Source organism: Triticum dicoccoides, chromosome 2A (assembly GCF_002162155.2).
Source record: "Triticum dicoccoides isolate Atlit2015 ecotype Zavitan chromosome 2A, WEW_v2.0, whole genome shotgun sequence".
Lineage (NCBI taxonomy): Eukaryota > Viridiplantae > Streptophyta > Magnoliopsida > Poales > Poaceae > Triticum > Triticum dicoccoides.
Window position 1 is genome coordinate 550,720,833 of NC_041382.1, and position 23,855 is coordinate 550,744,687.

Genomic DNA, 23,855 nt, shown 5'->3' on the forward strand with positions numbered 1-23,855 from the left:
CCCCAACTGAGGTTCACCTAGAAAAGTGCAAAGTAGCTAGCAGCCCCCTCCCTCGTGTCGGCACGAAGGGAATCCTAGCTAAGTTGTGAATGCATGCCCTCCCCCCCAACCAAGGTTCACCCTAGCAAAGTGCGAAGTAGCTAGCAGACACCCCTCCCTCGCGTCGGCACGAAGGGGATTGAAAGGATAGATAAGAGGTGTCTAGAGGGGGGGGGGTGAATAGACCCTAATCAAGAAAAGTTACAGTTTTTAATTTCCTTTGGTTGATGTGGAGTTTGAGGACAAGTTTAAACAAACACAATACATATCAAACAAACATGTAAGTATACAAAGAGTATATGAGCAGCGGAAAGTAAAGCATGCAAGTTGCAAGAATGTAAAGAGGTGAGATTGGAGTGTGCAAACGCAATTTGGAGACACGGAGATTTTTGGCGTGGTTCCGATAGGTGGTGCTATCGTACATCCACGTTGATGGAGACTTCAACCCACGAAGGGTAACGGTCGCGCGAGTCCATGGAGGGCTCCACCCACGAAGGGTCCACGAAGAAGCAACCTTGTCTATCCCACCATGGCCGTCACCCACGAAGGACTTGCCTCACTAGGGTAGATCTTCACGAAGTAGGCGATCTCCTTGCCCTTACAAACTCCTTGGTTCAACTCCACAATCTTGTCGGAGGCTCCCAAGTGACACCTAGACAATCTAGGAGACACCACTCTCCAAGAAGTAACAAATGGTGTGTTGATGATGAACTCCTTGCTCTTGTGCTTCAAATGATAGTCTCCCCAACACTGAACTCTCTCTCATAGGATTGGATTTGGTAGAAGGAAGATTTGAGTGGAAAGCAACTTGGGGAAGGCTAGAGATCAAGATTTATGTGGTTGGAATGGAATATCTTGACCTCAACACAAGTGTAGGTGGTTCTCTCTCAGAAAATGTGTATTGGAAGTGTAGGCATATTCTGATGCCTCTCTCCACGAATGAAGAGTGGGTGGAGGGGTGTATATAGCCTCCACGCAAAATCTAACAGTTACACACAAATCACCAAACTCAGTAGGACCGAATCATTAAACTCGGTGGGACTGATTTAGTTCAAAATGTGAACGTTAGGATTCTCGGTGGGACCGACATGTCAACTCGGTGGGACTGATATCATTAGGGTTAGGGCATACCGTAATCTCGGTGAGACCGACTACACAAACTCGGTGAGACTGATTTTGGTAATAGCCAAACAGAGAGTTGGTCTGGCAAACTCGGTGGGACCGATTCGCTCTTTCGGTTGGACCGAAACGTTATGAAAAGGAAACAGAGAGTTTGCATTGCAATCTCGGTGGGACCGATCGCTCATCTCGGTTAGACCGAAACGTTACGAAGGGAAACAGAGAGTTTGCAACCCCATCTCGGTGAGACCGAGATCCCTATCGGTGAGACCAAATTGATAAGGGTTTCTGGCAGTGGCTATGTGAGCTAAACTCGGTGGCTCCGGATAGAAAAAATCAGTGGGGCCGAGTTGGAATTTTTGGTTTAGGATTTATGTGGAAGTGAGAAAGTGGTTGAGGGCTTTGGAGCATATCATTAAGCACTTTGAGCAAGATTCTCATTAAGCAACACCTCATCCCTTCTTAATAGTATTGTCTTTCCTATGGACTCAATGTGATCTTGGATCACTAAAATAGAAAATGTAGAGTCCTGAGCTTTGAGCTCGAGCCAATCCTTTGTCCTTAGCATATTGAAGGGGTTCCACATCCTCTAGTCCATGCCACTCCATTGTTGAACTTGTCTGAAACATACTAGGTAGAAACATTAGTCCAACAAGAGATATGTTGACATTAATTACCAAAAATCACCCAGGGAGCACTTGTGCTTTCAATCTCCCCCTTTTTGGTAATCGATAACAACATACATCAAAGCTTTAGATAAAGATATAGAGAACAACAAGTAAAGCTTTGGAAAGACATGTAACATGCAAAGGCTCCCCCTGTATGTATGCAATCATATAAATATGAAACATAGGATCATGTGAATGCATAAGCATGATAGAGTAAGCCATGTGTTACATGTATCTTGGCTATATGCATCCGAGTGAAAGATGTAAGTATAGGAAATGTGCCTTCATGCTCATGAGTCCTTCTTGCAAACAATATGTACATCAGCAAGAAATCCTCATGCACATGACTATGATGCATATACTTATCTTGTGGTCTTGAGTTGGCTTAGAAGGGAATGGACCCGAGTAAACAAGGTTAGATAACACAGATACATCTACTAGCCAGAGCAAACAAAAGAACCACAAAGGTACCAAGACTGGGATGACATGTAGAGTGTGAGTACTGAGTTCTCTATTGGATATAAACATGTCCCCAAAGGTAAAGATGTGCAATAGAATCATAGATTTCATCCCCTTTAGATGTCTTGCTCCGCCTGAATCTTGAATGGGATATTGGGAGAAGATCGAGAACAGAAAATCAGAGCAAAAGAAAAAAACAGAGCTAATGCAAGCAATCAAATATGATGAACATGTCTTTCCCCTCTTAAAGACATGTAACTTCTCTCCTCTTGAACACCAAGAATCCGGGGTTTTATTACTTTCTTCCCCTTGAGTGTTCTCTCCCCCTATAGAAATGATTAAGCATAGAGCTTTGATGTGATCTCTCTCTCCCCCTTTGACATCAATTTCCAAGAAGGGCTCTTTTGGATTTTTGTTTTATTGCAGAAGGGTTTGGTCCTTGAGTCACAAAGCAAGTCAAATGTGATGCTGGTAGAGGACAAGAATCATTGAGTGGAGCTGGAGCAAAAATGTATGCATGAATAAGTGGCAAGTTGTCTTTCCTGTAATGAAATTGGTAGCACCGAGTTGTGTGCTTCGGTGGCACCGAGTGAACTCGGTTGGGCCGAAGGAAACAAACCGGTGTGACCGAGTTCACCGCAGTAAAAACAATTGTCACCTCAGCTCACTAGGCACTTTAAGATCTCACAAGGATTTTCAGGGAATTTGCTGAAAGATTTGCAATGAATTGGATGCAGAAAATGCAGAATAACAAGAAAGAAAACAAATAAAGAGATCTAGATGAAGTTTTTTTGAAAGGGGAAAACACATATGCAAGAGACAAATGCAAGAGGAAACACAAGAGAATTTCATCTAGAATTGGGCGGTGACAAAGTCACCTATGTTAGAGTATATTGACTTAGGAGTCAAGTGAGGTCACTTGATCTTTGGTCATACTCATCGTTTAAGCTCAAAATGGGGTTACCATTTTTCGGTTAAGCATCTTGATGTATTCACATCTTGTTGAGTCGCTTTGACCCATGTCTTGGAGTAAAGCTTCTCTAAGATGGAACAACATACCTTGGGTGGTGGTGTTGATCTTGATCATGTAGTTGAACTTGTGTGGGTTGCTCAAGGTTGATGTAGCTCATCAAGAGTTGGGAGCATCACCTTGGATTTTGAGTTTATCTTCCTACATGAGTTAGCTTTGCAAGGAAGAGCACTTGTGTATCCAAAATGACAATCATAAATCTTAATGTAGAATGTGTCAAAGGATATGTTTGAAGAGTTTTGTGCTTCCTTGTCTGCAACCACCATTATGTAGAGACTTGATGATGTAGAGATTGCTCAAGATGTGAGTGAGTTGCAATCTCATGGATTTAGATTCATCCAAGTATCTACAAGGGTTAGATAGCATGCAAGGGTGCAAAAATATCCAAGACATATAGACAACATCATGAAAGAGCTATCAAGGATTAGTCAAAGGCTCATGCCTTGCATGTATCCAAATGGAGTTCCTACTCCAAGTTTGAAGCATCAATGATGTTCAATTCACCTCTCAAACGGCAAAAGACTTTCTCATCAAGCGGTTTGGTAAATATATCCGCTAATTGCTTACAGGTGCGAACATGCTTAAGATCAGTGTCCCCTTTGGCAACATGATCTTGAATGAAATGATGACGAACTTCAATATGCTTAGTTCGAGAATGTTGCACGGGATTGTGAGCAATCTTAATAGCACTTTCATTGTCATAGAGCAATGGAACATGTTTCACATATATCCCATAATCTTTAAGAGTTTGGGTCATCCAAAGTAATTGAGCACAACATGATCCAGCATCAATGTATTCCGCTTCGGCGGTGGATAAGGATACCGAGTTTTATTTCTTGGAGGACCAAGACACAAGAAATATACCAAGAAATTGACAAGTACCCGAAGTGGAGTTTCTATCAACCTTGTCTCCGGCATAGTCCGAATCGTAGTAACCAACAAGATCGAAAGAAGTCCTCTTAGGATACCAAATGCCAAAATTTGGTGTGTATATTAAGTATCTCACTATCCTTTTCACAGACTTAAGATGACACTCTTTAGGGGCCGCTTGATATCGTGCACACATGCACACACACTTAACATAATGTCAGGACAGGAGGCACATAGATATAATAATGAACCAATCATAGAGCGGCAAACCTTTTGATCAACCGGTTCACCATCTTTGGTCAAATCAAGATGTCCACTAGTAGGCATGGGTGTAGACATACCTTTGCATTCTTGCATATTGAACTTCTTGAATAAGTCTTTGGTGTACTTTGTTTGAGAAATAAAGGTACCTTCTTTAGTTTGCTTGATTTGCAAACCGAAAAAGAATTTGAGTTCACTCATCATAGACATCTCAAACTTCTCCGACATTAGCTTTCCAAACTTCTCACTAAAAAGAGGGTTAGTTGAACCAAATATAATATCATCAACATAAATTTGGCACACAAATAGTTCTCCATTGACCCTTTTAGTAAAAAGAGTAGAATCAATTTTACCAATTTCAAAGCCTTTTTCAATAAGGAACTTGGTCAAGCATTTATACCACGCTCTAGGGGCTTGTTTAAGACCATAAAGGGCTTTGTGAAGTTTGTAAACGTGATTAGGTTTCTTAGGATTGACAAAGCCGGGAGGTTGCTTAACATAAACTTCCTCCTCAATTTCACCATTTAGAAAAGCACTTTTAATATCCATTTGGTACAAGGTGATATCATGGTGATTAGCATAAGCAAGTAAGATGCGAATGGACTCAAGTCTAGCAACAGGAGCATATGTCTCACCATAGTCCATACCTTCGACTTGAGTGTAGCCTTGGGCGACTAGACGTGCTTTGTTGCAGAAGACTTGACCATCTTCATCTTGCTTGTTGCGAAACACCCATTTGGTACCAATGATGTTGTGGTTGTTGTCGGGCTTCTCGACCAATGTCCATACTTCGTTTCTCTCAAAGTTGTGTAGTTCTTCATGCATAGCGTTTATCCAGTCCGGATCTTCCAATGCTTCTTCAACCTTCATAGGTTCAATGCTAGAGATGAATGAGTAATGTTCACAAAAATTTGCCAATCGAGTTCTTGAGCGGGTGATTCTCCCGGTTTGGATATCATTGTAGATTTGCTCGATGGGATGATCTTTGGCGATTCTTGCTCAAACTCATGGGAGCTTTGGCTTGGCTCGGGGTGGAACATCTTATTCATCTTGTTCTTCTTCTTGGCCTTCTTCATTGTTGACGTTGTCATTCTCTTGTCGTGGTGGATAAGGAGGTTTTTGATGTTCATCTTGGTGTGCTTCCTCATTTTCTTTGTCTTGGTGTGTCCCACTTGTGGATGCTTCCGTATCAATTCTTGGTTCACCTTGTCGTGAGGTAGAAGCTTCCACTTGGACGGACAAGGTACTCTCCTTCACCTCCGTTGGACGAATCTTGCCAGTAGACAAGTCTTGGATAGCTTCCAAAGGGTCCTTGTCTCCTACATCAATTGGCAATTGCTCTACTTGCGAGCCGTTAGATTCATCAAACTTCACATCTACCGTCTCTTCAACCTTTCCGGTGAAATTGTTGTAGACACGATAAGTGTGAGAGTTTGAGCCATAACCAAGTAGGAAACCTTCATGAGATTTAGGAGCAAATTTAGAATGACGATGTTTATCAAGAATGTAGCACTTTGAGCCAAATACTCGAAAGTATCCAACTTGGGGTTTGTTACCGGTGAGGAGCTCGTATGCCGTCTTGCCGAGTAGCTTGTGAAGATATAAGCGATTTGTTGCATGACAAGCTATCTCAACCGCTTCTGCCCAAAAGTGTTTTGGAGTCTTGTACTCATCAAGCATCGTTCTTGCCATCTCAATAAGAGTACGGTTCTTCCTCTCAATAACTCCATTTTGTTGGGGTGTATACGTAGCTGAGAACACATGTGAAATCCCTTCTTCGTCAAGAAAGGTATCCACATTTACGTTCTTGAACTCCATTCCGTTGTCACTCCGAACCTTCTTGATCTTCATGTCAAATTGATTTTGGGCCTTCCTAGTGAAGTTTTTGAAGATCTTTTGCACCTGTGATTTGTCATCAAGAAAGAACACCCACGTAAATCTTGAAAAATCATCAACTATGACTAGTCCAAACGAGTTATCACCGAGACTCTTGTAGGCATTTGGACCAAAGAGATCCATGTGAAGTAGCTCGAGTGGTCTTCTCATGGTCATGATGTTCTTTGTGCGATGACTCCCTCCAGCTTGTTTCCCTGCTTGACAAGCACTACAAAGTCTATCCTTTTCAAATATGACATCTTTTACACCAAGGATGTGATCACTTCTAATAAGCTTATCAAGATTTCACATGCCCACATGACCTAGCCTTCTATGCCACAACCAGCCTTTAGAAGATTTAGCAATTAAGCAAGTTCTAGGTTGAGCCTTTTTTGTGAAATCAACAATGTAAAGATCACATCTACTTATACTGGTAAAGACCATTTTATGATTGTCTCTACGAAACACTTGGCAATCTACCTCAGTAAATAGGACATTGAAACCGAAATCAGCAAGCCTAGATACTGAAAGTAAATTGTACCCAAGAGATTCAACGAGCATGACATTTTGTATGGAGCTATCATGTGAGATGGCCACCTTACCTAGGCCAACCACCTTACCCTTTGAGTTATCACCAAAGGTGACATACTTTCGAGGGCCGTCATTTTCAGCAAGCTCACGGAACATATCTTTATCTCCGGTCATATGATCAATACATCCACTATCAAGAACCCATTCCTTTCCTCCAGCCATGTAGCTGCGAAGATTTTCCATAAGACCAAAGTGTCTCATTGCATCATTAAGATCATAGTCACTGTCATCATCATCCTCATCATAGTATCCATGTTCAACATCATCTTATGATTGATCAATTCCTAGAGAGGGTAATTCATTAGATAAATTATCATTTCTATAGTTATCTTTATGAATTCTAATAGCTTTGGAAATGATATTGCTAATGATTCCAACATCTCCTTTGGCACTCGTAAGATTAGTAAGCTTAAATAAGCAGTCACCAAATTTGGGATCATTGGAACTCATCTTAATCAAGGCAATGGACTTATGAAGAATCTCATCTACGTTCTTCAAGGAATAGTTTGGAAAATGTTTCTCAAGGAATCTCCATATAGTGTAGGCACAATCAAGAGTAGGCAAACATTCAATCAAGTTTCTAGGCAAGCCGCTAGTGATAAGATTAACAGTTCTAAGGTTGCGGATCATGTCAATAGACTCATCAAGGGTAGGATGCAAAGGATCAACATGAGGTGCACAAGCGCCCTCCACCCTCGTCGAGCCCTCGTGTCCTTCCCGGGCTGCTTCTTATTTTTCTATTTTTCTAAATATTCCAAAACGGAGAAATATTGCCTTAAAAACTATTTTGGAGTCGGTTTACTTACCGTACCACATACCTATTCCTTTTCGTAGTCTAAAACGTTCCGGAAAGTGTCCCTTATGTATTCCTCTGTGGTTACGGTTTCAATAACATTGGTTTCAACATTTATGGGATTACCTGAGATATAATGTTTAATTCTTTGACCGTTCACCACCTTCGGATTTGTGCCTTCGAAGTTGTTGATTTTTATGGCACCGGAACGATAGACCTCCTCGATAACGTAAGGACCTTCCCATTTAGAGAGAAGTTTTCCTGCAAAAAATCTTAAACGAGAGTTGTATAGCAATACATAATCACCTACATTAAACTCACGCTTTTGTATCCTTTTGTCATGCCATCTTTTAACTTTTTCTTTAAACAACTTGGCATTTTCGTAGGCTTGGGTTCTCCATTCATCAAGTGAGCTAATATCAAATAACCTCTTCTCACCAGCAAGTTTAAAATCATAATTGAGTTCTTTAATAGCCCAATAAGCCTTGTGTTCTAGTTCGAGAGGTAAGTGACATGCTTTTCCATAGACCATTTTATACGGAGACGTACCCATAGGGTTTTTATATGCAGTTCTATAGGCCCATAATGCATCATCAAGTTTCTTGGACCAATTCTTTCTAGACCTATTGACAGTCTTTTGCAAAATTAATTTGAGTTCTCTATTACTCAATTCTACTTGACCACTAGACTGAGGATGATAAGGGGATGCAATTCTATGATTAACGTCATATTTAGCAAGCATTTTACGGAAAGCACCATGAATAAAATGTGAACCACCATCAGTCATTAAATATCTAGGGACTCCAAACCTTGGAAAAATAATTTCTTTAAGCATTTTAATAGAAGTGTTATGATCAGCACTACTACTTGGAATAGTTTCTACCCACTTAGTAACGTAATCAACAACGCCTAGAATATGTGTATAACCATTAGAGGAAGGAAAGGGTCCCATATGGTCAAAGCCCCAAACATCAAATGGTTCAATAACAAGTGAATAATTCATAGGCATTTCTTGACGTCTACTAATATTACCAATTCTTAGACATTCATCACAAGATAAAACAAACTTACGGGCATCCTTGAAGAGAGTAGGCCAATAAAAACCAGATTGCAATACCTTATGTGCAGTCCTATCTCCAGCATGGTGTCCTCCATAAGCTTTGGAGTGACACTTGCGTAGGATCTGTTCCTGTTCATGCTCAGGTACACAACGTGTAATAACACCATCTACTCCTTCTTTATAAAGATGTGGGTCATCCCAAAAGTAATGCCTCAAATCATAGACGAACTTTTTCTTTTGCTGGTATGTGAAACTAGGTGGTATAAACTTAGCAACAATGTAATTAGCATAATCAACATACCATGGAGCAGTATGAGAAGCATTTATAACATTTAATTGCTCATCAGGAAAGCTATCATCAATAGGAAGTGGGTCATCAAGCATATTTTCTAACCTAGACAAGTTGTGTGCAACGGGGTTCTCAGCTCCCTTTCTATCAACAATATGTAAGTCGAATTCTTGTAGCAAGAGAATGTTGGGGAACACAGTAATTTCAAAAAAATTCCTACGCACACGCAAGATCATGGTGATGCATAGCAACGAGAGGGGAGAGTGTTATCTACGTACCCTCGTAGATCGCAACGGAAGCGTTGATACAACGTAGAGGAAGTAGTCGTACGTCTTCTTCCCGATCCGACCGATCCAAGCACCGTTACTCCGGCACCTCCGAGTTCTTAGCACACGTTCAGCTCGATGACGCTCCCCGGGCTCCAATCCAGCAAAGCTTCAGGGAGGAGTTCCGTCAGCACGATGGCGTGGTGACGATCTTGATGTTCAACCGTCGCAAGGCTTCGCCTAAGCAATGCAACAATATGATCGAGGTGGAATATGGTGGCAGGGGGCACCGCACACGGCTAAGGAACGATCACGTGGATCAACTTGTGTGTCTAGAGGTGCCCCCTGCCCCCGTATATAAAGGATCCAAGGGGGGGGGGGTGCGGCCGGCCATAGGAGGCGCATAGGAGGAGTCCTACTCCTACCGGGAGTAGGACTCCCCCCCAATCCTTGTCCTACTAGGAGAGGTGGAGGGAGAATAGGAAAGGGGGGGGGGCGCCCCTCCCTCCTTGTCCAATTCAGACTAGGGGGAGAGGGGGCACGCGGCCTGCCCTAGCAGCCCCTTCCTCTTCTCCACATTAGGCCCATGAGGCCCATTAACCCCCCGGGGGGTTCCGGTAACCCCCCGGTGCTCCGGTTTTATCCGATACTCTTCCGGAACCCTTCCGGTGTCCGAATATAGTCATCCAATATATCAATCTTTATGTCTCGACCATTTCGAGACTCCTCGTCATGTCCGTGATCACATCTGGGACTCCGAACTAACTTCGGTACATCAAAATGCATAAACTCATAATAACTGTCATTGTAACGTTAAGCGTGCGGACCCTACGGTTCGAGAACAATGTAGACATGACCGAGACACGTCTCCGGTCAATAACCAACAGCAGGACCTGGATGCCCATATTGGCTCCTACATATTCTATGAAGATCTTTATCGGTCAGACCGTATAACAACATACGTTGTTCCCTTTGTCATCGGTATGTTACTTGCCCGAGATTTGATCGTCAGTATCCAATACCTAGTTCAATCTCGTTACCGGCAAGTCTCTTTACTCGTTTCGTAATACATAATCTCGCAACTAACTCATTAGTTGCAATGCTTGCAAGGCTTATGTGATGTGCATTACCGAGAGGGCCCAGAGATACCTCTCCGACAATCCGAGTGACAAATCCTATTCTCGAAATACGCCAACCCAACATCTACCATTAGAGACACCTGTAGAGCTCCTTTATAATCACCCAGTTATGTTGTGACGTTTGGTAGCACACAAAGTGTTCCTCCGGTAAACGGGAGTTGCATAATCTCATAGTCATAGGAACATGTATAAGTCATGAAGAAAGCAATAGCAACATACTAAACGATCGGGTGCTAAGCTAATGGAATGGGTCATGTCAATCAGATCATTCAACTAATGATGTGACCTCGTTAATCAAATAACAACTCTTTGTCCATGGTTAGGAAACATAACCATCTTTGATTAACGAGCTAGTCAAGTAGAGGCATACTAGTGACACTCTGTTTGTCTATGTATTCACACATGTATTATGTTTCCGGTTAATACAATTCTAGCATGAATAATAAACATTTATCATGATATAAGGAAATAAATAATAACTTTATTATTGCCTCTAGGGTATATTTCCTTCAGTCTCCCACTTGCACTAGAGTCAATAATCTAGTTCACATCGCCATGTGATTTAACAGCAATAGTTCACATCACCATGTGATTAACACCCATAGTTCACATCAATATGTGATCAACACCCAAAGGGTTTACTAGAGTCAGTAATCTAGTTCACATCGCTATGTGATTAACACCCAAAGAGTACTAAGGTGTGATCATGTTTTGCTTGTGAGATAATTTTTAGACAACGGGTCTGTCACATACAGATCCGTAAGTATTTTGTGAATTCTATGTCTACAATGCTCTGCACGGAGCTACTCTAGCTAATTGCTCCCACTTTCAATATGTATCTAGATCGAGACTTAGAGTCATCCAGATCTGTGTCAAAACTTGCATCGACGTAACCTTTTACGATGAACCTTTTGTCACCTCCATAATCGAGAAATATTTCCTTATTCCACTAAGGATAATTTTGACCAATGTCCAGTGATCTACTCTTAGATCACTATTGTACTCCCTTGCTTAACACAGTGTAGGGTATACAATAGATCTGGTACACATCATGGCATACTTTATAGAACCTATGGCTGAGGCATAGGGAATGACTTTCATCCTCTTTCTATATTCTGCCGTGGTCGGGCTTTGAGTCTTACTCAACTTCACACCTTGTAATACAGGCAAGAACTCTTTCTTTGACTGCTCTATTTTGAACTACTTCAAAATCTTGTCAAGGTATGTACTCATTGAAAAAACTTATCAAGCGTCTTGATCTATCTCTATAGATCTTGAAGCTCAATATGTAAGCAGCTTCACCGAGGTCTTTCATTGAAAAACTCTTATTCAAGTATCCCTTTATGCTATCCAGAAATTCTATACCATTTCCAATTAGTAATATGTCATCCACATATAATATCAGAAATGCTATAGAGCTCCCACTCACTCTCTTGTAAATACAGGCTTCACCGCAAGTCTGTATAAAACTATATGCTTTGATCAACTCATCAAAGCGTATATTCCAACTCCGAGATGCTTGCACCAGTCCACAGATGGATCGCTGGAGCTTGCACATTTTGTTAGCATCTTCTGATTGACAAAACCTTCTGGTTGCATCATATACAACTCTTCTTTAATAAATCCATTAAGGAATGCAATTTTGTTTATCCATTTGCCAGATTTCATAAAATGCGGCAATTACTAACATGATTCGGACAGACTCAAGCATAGATACGAGTGAGAAGCTCTCATCGTAGTCAACACCTTGAACTTGTCGAAAAACCTTTTTGCGACAATTCTAGCTTTGTAGATAGTAACACTACTATCAGCATTCGTCTTCCTCTTGAAGATCCATTTATTCTCAATTGCTTGCCGATCATCGGGCAAGTCAACCAAAGTCCAAACTTTGTTCTCATACATGGATCATATCTCAGATTTTATGGCCTCAAACCATTTCGCGGAATCTGGGCTCATCATCGCTTCCTCATAGTTCGTAGGTTCGTCATGGTCAAGTAACATGACCTCCAGAACAGGATTACCGTACCACTCTGGTGCGGATCTTACTCTGGTTTACCTACGAGATTCGGTAGTAACTTGATCTGAAGTTACATGATCATCATCATTAGCTTCCTCACTAATTGGTGTAGTAGTCACAAGAACAGATTTTGTGATGAACTACTTTCCAATAAGGGAGAAGGTACAATTACCTTATCAAGTTTTCTACTTTCCTCCCACTCACTTCTTTCGAGAGAAACTCCTTCTCTGGAAAGAATATATTCTCGGCAACAAATTTGCCTTCGGATCTGTGATAGAAGGTGTACCCAACAGTTTCCTTTGGGTATTCTATGAAGACATATTTCTCCGATTTGGTTTTGAGCTTATCAGGATGAAACCTTTTCATATAAGCATCACAATCCCAAACTTTAAGAAACGACAACTTTGGTTTCTTGCCAAACCATAGTTCAGATTGTGTCGTCTCAACGGACTTGGATGGTGCCCTTTTAAACATGAATGCAGCTGTCTTTAATGCATAACCCCAAAACGATAGTGGTAAATCGGTAAGAAACATCATAGGTCACACCATATCTAATAAAGTACGATTATGACATTCGGACACACCATTACATTGTGGTGTTCCAGGTGGCGTGAGTAGTGAAACTATTTCACATTGTTTTTAACTGAAGACCAAACTCGTAACTCAAATATTTGTCTCCGCGATCAGATCGTAGAAACTTTATTTTCTTGTCACGATGATTTTTCACTTCCCTCTGAAATTCTTTGAACTTTTTCAAATGTTTCAGACTTATGTTTCATCAAGTAGATATACTCATATCTGCTCAAATCATCTGTGAAGATCAGAAAATAATGATACCTGTCGCGAGCCTCAATATTCATCGGACCACATACATCAGTATGTATGATTTCCAACAAATCTGTTGCTCGCTCCATTGTTCCGAAGAACAGAGTCTTAGTCATCTTGCCCATGAGGCATGGTTCGCAAGCATCAACTGATTCATAATCAAGTGATTCCAAAAGCCCATGAGCATGGAGTTTCTTCATGCGCTTTACATCAATATGACCTAAACGGCAGTGCCACAAATAAGTTGCACTATCATTATTAACTTTGCATCTTTTGGTTTCAATATTATGAATATGTGTATCACTACGATCGAGATCCAACGAACTTGTTTCTGTTGGGTGTGTAACCATATAAGGTTTTATTCATGTAAACAGAACAACAATTTATTCTCTTACTTAAATGAATAACCGTATTACAATAAACATGATCAAATCATATTCATGCTCAATGCAAACACCAAATAACATTTATTCAGGTTTAACACTAATCCTGAAAGTATAGGGAGTGTGCGATGATGATCATATCAATCTTGGAACCACTTCCAACACACATCGTCACTTCACCCTTAACTAGTCTCTGTTTATTCTGCAACTCCCGTTTCGAGTTACTAATCTTAGCAACTGAACTAGTATCAAATACTTAGGGGTTGCTATAAACACTAGTAAAGTACACATCAATAACATGTATATCAAATATACTTATATTCACTTTGCCATCCTTCTTATCCGCCAATCACTTGGGGTGGTTCCGCTTCCAGTGATCAGTCCCTTTGCAGTAGAAACACTTAGTCTCAGGCTTAGGACTAGACTTGGGTTTCTTCACTTGATCAGCAACTTGCTTGCCGTTCTTCTTGAAGTTCCCCTTCTTCCCTTTGCCCTTTTCCTTGAAACTAGTGGTCTTGTCAACCATCAACACTTGATGTTTTTCTTGATTTCTACCTTTGTTGATTTCAGCATCACGAAGAGCTTGGGTGTTGTTTCCGTTATCCCTTGCATATTATAGTTCATCACGAAGTTCTACTAACTTGGTGATGGTGACTAGAGAATTCTGTCAATCACTATCTTATCTGGAAGATTAACTCCCACTTGATTCAAGCGATTGTAGTACCCAGACAATCTGAGCACATGCTCACTAGTTGAGCGATTCTCCTCCATCTTTTAGCTATAGAACTTGTTGGAGACTTCATATCTCTCAATTCGGGTATTTGCTTGAAATATTAACTTCAACTCCTGGAACATCTCATATGGTCCATGACGTTCAAAACGTCTTTGAAGTCCCGATTCTAAGCCATTAAGCATGGTGCACTAAACTATCAAGTAGTCATCATATTGAGCTAGCCAAACATTCATAACGTCTGTATCTGCTCCTGCAATAGGTCTGTCACCTAGCGGTGCATCAAGGACATAATTCTTCTGTGCAGCAATGAGGATAAACCTCAGATCACGGATCCAATCCGCATCATCGCTACTAACAACTTTCAACACAATTTTCTCTAGGAACATATCAAAATAAACACAGGGAAGCAACAACGCGAGCTATTGATCTACAACATGATTTGCAAAATACTACCAGGACTAAGTTCATGATAAATTTAAGTTCAATTAATCATATTACTTAAGAACTCCCACTTAGATAGACATCCCTCTAATCTTCTAAGTGATCACGTGATCCAAATCAACTAAACCATGTCCGATCATCACATGAGATGGAGCAGTTTCATTGGTGAACATCACTATGTTGATCATATCTACTATATGATTCACGCTCGACCTTTCGGTCTCCGTGTTCCGAGGCCATATCTGTATATGCTTGGCTCGTCAAGTATAATCTGAGTATTCCGCGTGTGCAACTGTTTTGCACCCGTTGTATTTGAACGTAGAGCCTATCACACCCGATCATCACGTGGTGTCTCAGCACGAAGAACTTTCACAACGGTGCATACTCAGGGAGAACACTTCTTGATAATTTAGTGAGAGATCATCTTATAATGCTACCGTCAATCAAAGCAAGATAAGATGCATAAAGGATAAACATCACATGCAATCATTATAAGTGATATGATATGACCATCATCATCTTGTGCTTGTGATCTCCATCTCCAAAGCACCGTCGTGATCACCATCGTCACCGGTGCGACACCTTGATCTCCATCGTAGCATCTTTGTCGTCTCGCCAATCTTATGCTTCCACGACTATCGCTACTGCTTAGTGATAAAGTAAAGCATTACATCGCGATTGCATTGCATACAATAAAGCGACAACCATATGGCTCCTGCCAGTTGCCGATAACTCGGTTACAAAACATGATCATCTCATACAATAAAATTTAGCATCATGTCTTGACCATATCACATCACAACATGCCCTGCAAAAACAAGTTAGACGTCCTCTACTTTGTTGTTGCAAGTTTTATGTGGCTGCTACGGGCTTAAGCAAGAACCAATCTCACCTACGCATCAAAACCACAACGATAGTTTGTCAATTTGATTCCGTTTTAACCTTCGCAAGGACCGGGCGTAGCCACACTCGGTTCAACTAAAGTTGGAGAAACAGTCACCCGCAAGTCACCTTTGTGCAAAGCACGTCGGGGAAACCGGCCTCGCGTAAGCGTATGCGTAATGTCGGTCCGGGCCGCTTCATCCAACAATACCGCCGAACCAAAGTATGACATGCTGGTAGGCAGTATGACTTATATCTTCCACAACTCACTTGTGTTCTACTCGTGCATATAACATCAAACCATAAAAGCTAGGCTCGGATGCCACTGTTGGGGAACGCAGTAATTTCAAAAAAATTCCGACGCACACGCAAGATCATGGTGATGCATAGCAACGAGAGGGGAGAGTGTTATCTACGTACCCTCGTAGATCGCAACGGAAGCATTGACACAACATAGAGGAAGTAGTCATACATCTTCTTCCCGATCCGACCGATCCAAGCACCGTTACTCCGGCACCTCCGAGTTCTTAGCACACGTTCAGCTCGATGACGCTCCCCGGGCTCCGATCCAGCAAAGCATCGGGGAGGAGTTCCGTCAGCACGACGGCATGGTGACGATCTTGATGTTCAACCGTCACAGGGCTTCGCCTAAGCAATGCAACAATATGATCGAGGTGGAATATGGTGGCAGGGGGCACTGCACACGGCTAAGGAACGATCACGTGGATCAACTTGTGTGTCTAGAGGTGCCCCCCTGCCCCCGTATATAAAGGATCCAAGGGGGGGTGCGGCCGGCCATAGGAGGCGCGCAGGAGGAGTCCTACTCCTACCGGGAGTAGGACTCCCCCCCAGTCCTTGTCCTACTAGGAGAGGTGGAGGGAGAATAGGAAAGGGGGGGGGGCGCCGCCCCTCCCTCCTTGTCCAATTCGGACTAGGGGGAGAGGGGGCGCGCGGCCTGCCCTGGCAGCCCCTTCCTCTTCTCCACATTAGGCTCATGAGGCCCATTAACCCCCCGGGGGGTTCTGGTAACCCCCCGGTGCTCCGGTTTTATCCGATACTCTTCCGGAACCCTTCCGGTGTCCGAATATAGTCATCCAATATATCAATCTTTATGTCTCGACCATTTCGAGACTCCTCGTCATGTCCGTGATCACATCCGGGACTCCGAACTAACTTCGGTACATCAAAATGCATAAACTCATAATAACTGTCATCGTAACGTTAAGCGTCCGGACACTACGGTTCGAGAACAATGTAGACATGACCGAGACACGTCTCCGGTCAATAACCAACAGCGGGACCTGGATGCCCATATTGGCTCCTACATATTCTACGAAGATCTTTATCGGTCAGACCGCATAACAACATATGTTGTTCCCTTTGTCATCGGTATGTTACTTGCCCGAGATTCGATCGTCGGTATCCAATACCTAGTTCAATCTCGTTACCGGCAAGTCTCTTTACTCGTTCTGTAATACATCATCTCGCAACTAACTCATTAGTTGCAATGCTTGCAAGGCTTATGTGATGTGCATTACCGAGAGGGCCCAGAGATACCTCTCCGACAATCGGAGTGACAAATCCTATTCTCGAAATACGCCAACCCAACATCTACCATTGGAGACACCTGTAGAGCTCCTTTATAATCACCCAGTTACGTTGTGACGTTTGGTAGCACACAAAGTGTTCCTCCGGTAAATGGGAGTTGCATAATCTCATAGTCATAGGAACATGTATAAGTCATGAAGAAAGCAATAGCAACATACTAAACGATCGGGTGCTAAGCTAATGGAATGGGTCATGTCAATCAGATCATTCAACTAATGATGTGACCTCGTTAATCAAATAACAACTCTTTGTCCATGGTTAGGAAACATAACCATCTTTGATTAACGAGCTAGTCAAGTAGAGGCATACTAGTGACACTCTGTTTGTCTATGTATTCACACATGTATTATGTTTCCGGTTAATACAATTCTAGCATGAATAATAAACAATTATCATGATATAAGGAAATAAATAATAACTTTATTATTGCCTCTAGGGTATATTTCCTTCAGAGAACCCATCTAATAAGTCTAGGTTTAGCATCTTTTTTTTCCATAAGATATTTAATAGTAGCATGATCAGTGTGAATAGTTACTTTAGAATCAACAATGTAAGGTCTGAACTTATCACAAGCAAATACAACCGCTAAAAATTCCTTTTCAGTAGTAGCATAATTTCTTTGAGCATTGTCTAGGGTTTTTACTAGCATATTGAATAACATTTAATTTCTTATCAACACTTTGTCCTAGAACAACACCTACAGCATAATCACTAGCATCACACATAATTTCAAAGGGTAAATTCCAATCAGGTGGCTGAACAATGGGTGCAGAGATCAATGCTTTCTTAAGTATTTCAAATGCTTATACACAATCATCATCGAAAACAAATGGAATATCTGTGTGTAATAAATTAGTCAGAGGCCGATAAATCTTTGAGAAGTCCTTAACGAACCTCCTATAAAAACTGGCATGACCAAAGAAACTTCTTTTACCTTTGATGTCCTTGGGACATGGCATCTTTTCAATAGCGTCAACTTTGGCTTTATCAACTTCAATACCTCTTTCAGAAACTTTATGCCCCAAGACAATACCTTCATTAACCATAAAGTGGCACTTTTCCCAATTCAAGACAAGATTAGTTTCTTCACATCTCTGCAAAACTCAATCAAGGTTGCTCAAGCAATCATCAAAAGAAGATCCATAGACGGAAAAGTTGTCCATGAAAACCTCACAAATCTTTTCACAAAAGTCAGAGAATATAGCCATCATGCATCTTTGAAAGGTAGCAGGTGCATTACATAAACCAAAAGGCATACGTCTATAAGCAAAAGTACCAAAAGGACATGTAAAAGTAGTCTTTGATTGATCTTTGGCTGACACAGGTATTTGAGAGAAACCAGAATAACCATCTAGAAAGCAAAAATGTGTATGTTTGGATAATCTTTCTAGCATTTGATCGATAAAAAGGTAAGGGGTAATGATCCTTTTTAGTAGCCTTATTTAATTGGCGGAAATTAATTACCATCCTATAACCTGTAATAATTCTTTGAGGGATCAATTCATCTCTATCATTAGGAACAACAGTAATGCCTCCCTTCTTAGGGACACAATCGACAGGACTTACCCACTGACTATCAGCAACGGGATAGATTATACCTGCCTCAAGGAGCTTTAGTATTTCCTTTCTTACCACTTCTTTCATTTTAGGATTCAGCCGGCGTTGATGATCACGGACTGGTTTAGCATCTTCTTCCAAATTAATTTTATGTTGACATAGAGTGGGACTAATGCCCTTAATATCATCAAGAGTATACCCAATAGCTGTTGGAAATATGCCCTAGAGGTAATAATAAATTAGTTGTTATTATTATATTTCCTTGTTCATGATAATCGTTTATTATCCATGCTAGAATTGTATTGATAGGAAACTCAGATACATGTGTGGATACATAGACAACACCATGTCCCTAGTAAGCCTCTAGTTGACTAGCTCATTGATCAATAGATGGTTCCGGTTTCCTAACCATGGACATTGGATGTCGTTGATAACGGGATCACATCATTAGGAGAATGATGTGATGGACAAGACCCAATCCTAAGCATAGCACTAGATCGTGTAGTTCGTATGCTAAAGCTTTCCTAATGTCAAGTATCATTTCCTTAGACCATGAGATTGTGCAACTCCCGGATACCGTAGGAGTGCTTTGGGTGTGCCAAACGTCACAACGTAACTGGGTGACTATAAAGGTGCACTACGGGTATCTCCGAAAGTGTCTGTTGGGTTGGCACGAATCGAGACTGGGATTTGTCACTCCGTGTGACGGAGAGGTATCTCTGGGCCCACTCGGTAGGACATCATCATAATGTGCACAATGTGATCAAGGAGTTCATCACGGGATGATGTGTTACGGAACGAGTAAAGAGACTTGCCGGTAACGAGATTGAACAAGGTATCGGGATACCGACGATCGAATCTCGGGCAAGTATCGTACTGATAGACAAAGGGAATTGTATACGGGATTGATCGAATCCTCGACATCGTGGTTCATCCGATGAGATCATCGTGGAACATGTGGGAGCCAACATGGGTATCCAGATCCTGCTGTTGGTTATTGACCGGAGAACGTCTCGGTCATGTCTGCATGTCTCCCGAACCCGTAGGGTCTACACACTTAAGGTTCGATGACGCTAGGGTTATAAAGGAAGTTTGTATGTGGTTACCAAATGTTGTTCGGAGTCCCGGATGAGATCCCGGACGTCACGAGGAGTTCCGGAATGGTCAGGAGGTAAAGATTTATATATGGGAAGTCCTGTTTTGGTCACCGGAAAAGTTTCGAGGTTTATCGGTAACGTACCGGGACCACCGGGAGGGTCCCTGGGGTCCACCAAGTGGGGCCACAAGCCCCGGAGGGCCACATGGGCTGTAGGGGGTGCTCCTTGGCCTACATGGGCCAAGGTCACTAGCCCCAAGAGGCCCATGCGCCTAGGGTTTCAAGAAGGGAAGAGTCCCACAAGGGGAAGGCACCCCCTAGGTGCCTTGGGGGGGGAGGGAATCCTCCCTTGGCCGCCGCCCCCCTAGGAGATTGGATCTCCTAGGGCCGGCGCCCCCCCCCTTGGCCCCCCTATATATAGTGGGGGAGATGGAGGACTTCTTACCTTTGCCTTTGGTGCAGCCCTTCCCCTCTCCCAAGTCCTTCTCCTCTCCCGTGGTGCTTGGCGAAGCCCTGCAGGATTGCCACGCTCCTCCACCACCACCACACCGTTGTGCTGCTGCTGGATGGAGTCTTCCTCAACCTCTCCCTCTCTCCTTGCTGGATCAAGGCATGGGAGACGTCATCGGGCTATATGTGTGTTGAACGCGGAGGTGCCGTCCGTTCGGCACTAGGATCTTCGGTGATTTGGATCACGACGAGTACGACCCCATCAACCCCGTTCACTTGAACGCTTCCGCTTAGCGATCTACAAGGGTATGTAGATGCACTCTCCTTCCCCTCGTTGCTGGTTTCTCCATAGATAGATCTTGGTGACACGTAGGAAAATTTTGAATTTTTGCTACGTTCCCCAACAGTGGCATCATGAGCTAGGTCTATTGCGTAGATTCTATGCACGAGTAGAACACAAAGTAGTTGTGGGCGTTGATTTTGTTTAATATGCTTACCGTTACTAGTCCAATCTTGATTCGGCGGCATCGTGGGATGAAGCGGCCCGGACCGACCTTACACGTACTCTTACGTGAGACTGGTTCCACTGACTGACATGCACTAGTTGCATAAGGTGGCTAGCGGGTGCCTGTCTCTCCCACTTTAGTCGGATCGGATTCGATGAAAAGGGTCCTTATGAAGGGTAAATAGCAATTGGCATATCACGTTGTGGTCTTTGCGTAGGTAAGAAACGTTCTTGCTAGAAACCCATAGCAGCCACGTAAAACATGCAAACAACAATTAGAGGACGTCTAACTTGTTTTTGCAGGGTATGCTATGTGATGTGATATGGCCAAAGGATGTGATGAATGATATATGTGATGTATGAGATGATCATGTTCTTGTAATAGGAATCACGACTTGCATGTCGATGAGTATGACAACCGGCAGGAGCCATAGGAGTTGTCTTTATTTATTTATGACCTGCGTGTCAACATTAATGTCATGTAATTACTTTACTTCTATTGCTAACCGTTAGCTGTAGTAGTAGAAGTAATAGATGACGTGACAACTTCATGAAGACACGATGATGGAGATCATGATGATGGAGATCATGGTGTCATGCCGGTGACAAGATGATCATGGAGCCCCAAGATGGAGATCAAAGGAGCTATATGATATTGGCCATATCATGTCACTATTATTTGATTACATGTGATGTTTATCATGTTTTTGCATCTTGTTTACTTAAAACGACGGTAGTAAATAAGATGATCCCTCATAATAATTTCAAGAAGGTGTTCCCCCTAACTGTGCACCGTTGCGACAGTTCGTTGTTTCGAAGCACCACGTGATGATCGAGTGTGATAGATTCTAGCGTTCACATACAACGGGTGTAAGACAGATTTACACATGCAAACACTTAGGTTGACTTGACGAGCCTAGCATGTACATACATGGCCTCGGAACACAGAAGACCGAAAGGTCGAGCATGAGTCGTATAGAAGATATGATCAACATGAAGATGTTCACCGATGTTGACTAGTCCGTCTCATGTGATGATCGGACACGGCCTAGTTGACTCGGATCATGTAATCACTTAGATGACTAGAGGGATGTATATCTGAGTGGGAGTTCATAAGATGAACTTGTTTATCCTGAACATAGTCAAAAGGTCTTCGCAAATTATGTCGTAGCTCGCGCTTCAGTTCTACTGTTTAGTTATGTTCCTAGAGAAAATTTAGTTGAAAGTTGATAGTAGCAATTATGTGGACTAGGTCCGTAAACTGAGGATTGTCCTCATTGCTTCATAGAAGGCTAATGTCCTTAACACACCGCTCAGTGTGCTGAACCTCGAACGTCGTCTGTGGATGTTGCGAACATCTGACATACACATTTTTGATAACTACGTGATAGTTCAGTTAAACGGTTTAGAGTTGAGGCACCAAAGACGTTTTGAAATGTCGCAAAACATATGAGATGTTTCGAGGGCTGAAATTGGGATTTCAGGCTCGTGCCCACGTCAAGAGGTATAAGACCTCCGACGATTTTCTTAGCCTACAAACTAAGGGAGAAAAGCTCAATTGTTGAGCTTGTGCTCAGATTGTCTGAGTACAACAATCATTTGAATCGAGTGGGAGTTGATCTTCCAGATGAGACAGTGATGTTTCTCCGAAGTCATTACCACCAAGCTGCTAGAGCTTCGTGATGAACTATAATATATCAGGGGCATATATGATGATCCTTGAGATATTCGCGATGTTTGACAACACAAAAGTAGAAATCAAGAAGGAGCATCAATTGTTGATGGTTAGTGAAACCACTAGTTTCAAGAAGGGCAAGGGCAAAAGGGGATGCTTCATGAAACGGCAAATCAGTTGCTGCTCTGGTGAAGAAACCCAAGGTTGAACCCAAACCTGAGACTAAGTGCTTCTGTAATAAGGGGAACAGCCACTGGAGCAGAATTACCCTAGATACTTGGTAGATGAGAAGGCTGGCAAGGTCGATAGAAGTATATTGGATATACATTATGTTAATGTGTACTTTACTAGTACTCCTAGTAGCACCAAGGTATTAGATATCGGTTCGGCTGCTAAGTGTTAGTAACTCGAAATAAAAGCTACGGAATAAACGGAGACTAGCTAAAGGTGAGCTGACGATATGTGTTGGAAGTGTTTCCAATGTTGATATGATCAAGCATCGCACGCTCCCTCTACCATCGAGATTGGTGTTAAACCTAAATAATGGTTATTTGGTGTTTGCGTTGAGCATAGACATGATTGGATTATGACTATCGCAATACGGTTATTCATTTAAGGAGAATAATCGTTACTCTGTTTATTTGAATAATACCTTCAATGGTCTTACGGCTAAAATGAATGGTTCATTGAATCTCAATCGTAGTGATACACATGTTCATGCCAAAAGATAGTAATGATAGTACCACCTACTTGTGGCACTGCCGCGTAAGTCATATCGGTATAAAACGCATGAAGAAGCTCCATGTTGATGGATCTTTGGGCTCGCTCGTTTTTGAAAAGTTTGAGACATGCGAACCATGTCTATTGGTGTTTATGCATGAAGAAACTCCATGCAAATGGACCGTTTGGACTCACTTGATTTTTTGAATCACTTGAGACATGCAAATCATACCACATGGGCAAGATGACTGAAAGCCTCGGTTTCAGTAAAATGGAACCAGAAAGCAACTTGCTGGAAGTAATACATTTTGATGTGTGCAGTCCAATGAGTGCTGAGGCGTGTAGTGGATATTGTTATGTTCTTACTTCACAGATGATTTGAGTAGATGTTGAGTATATTTACTTGATGAATCACGAGTCTGAATTATTGAAAGGTTCAAGTAATTTCAGGGTGAAGTTGAAAGATCGTCGTGACAAGAGGATAAAATATCTATGATATGATCA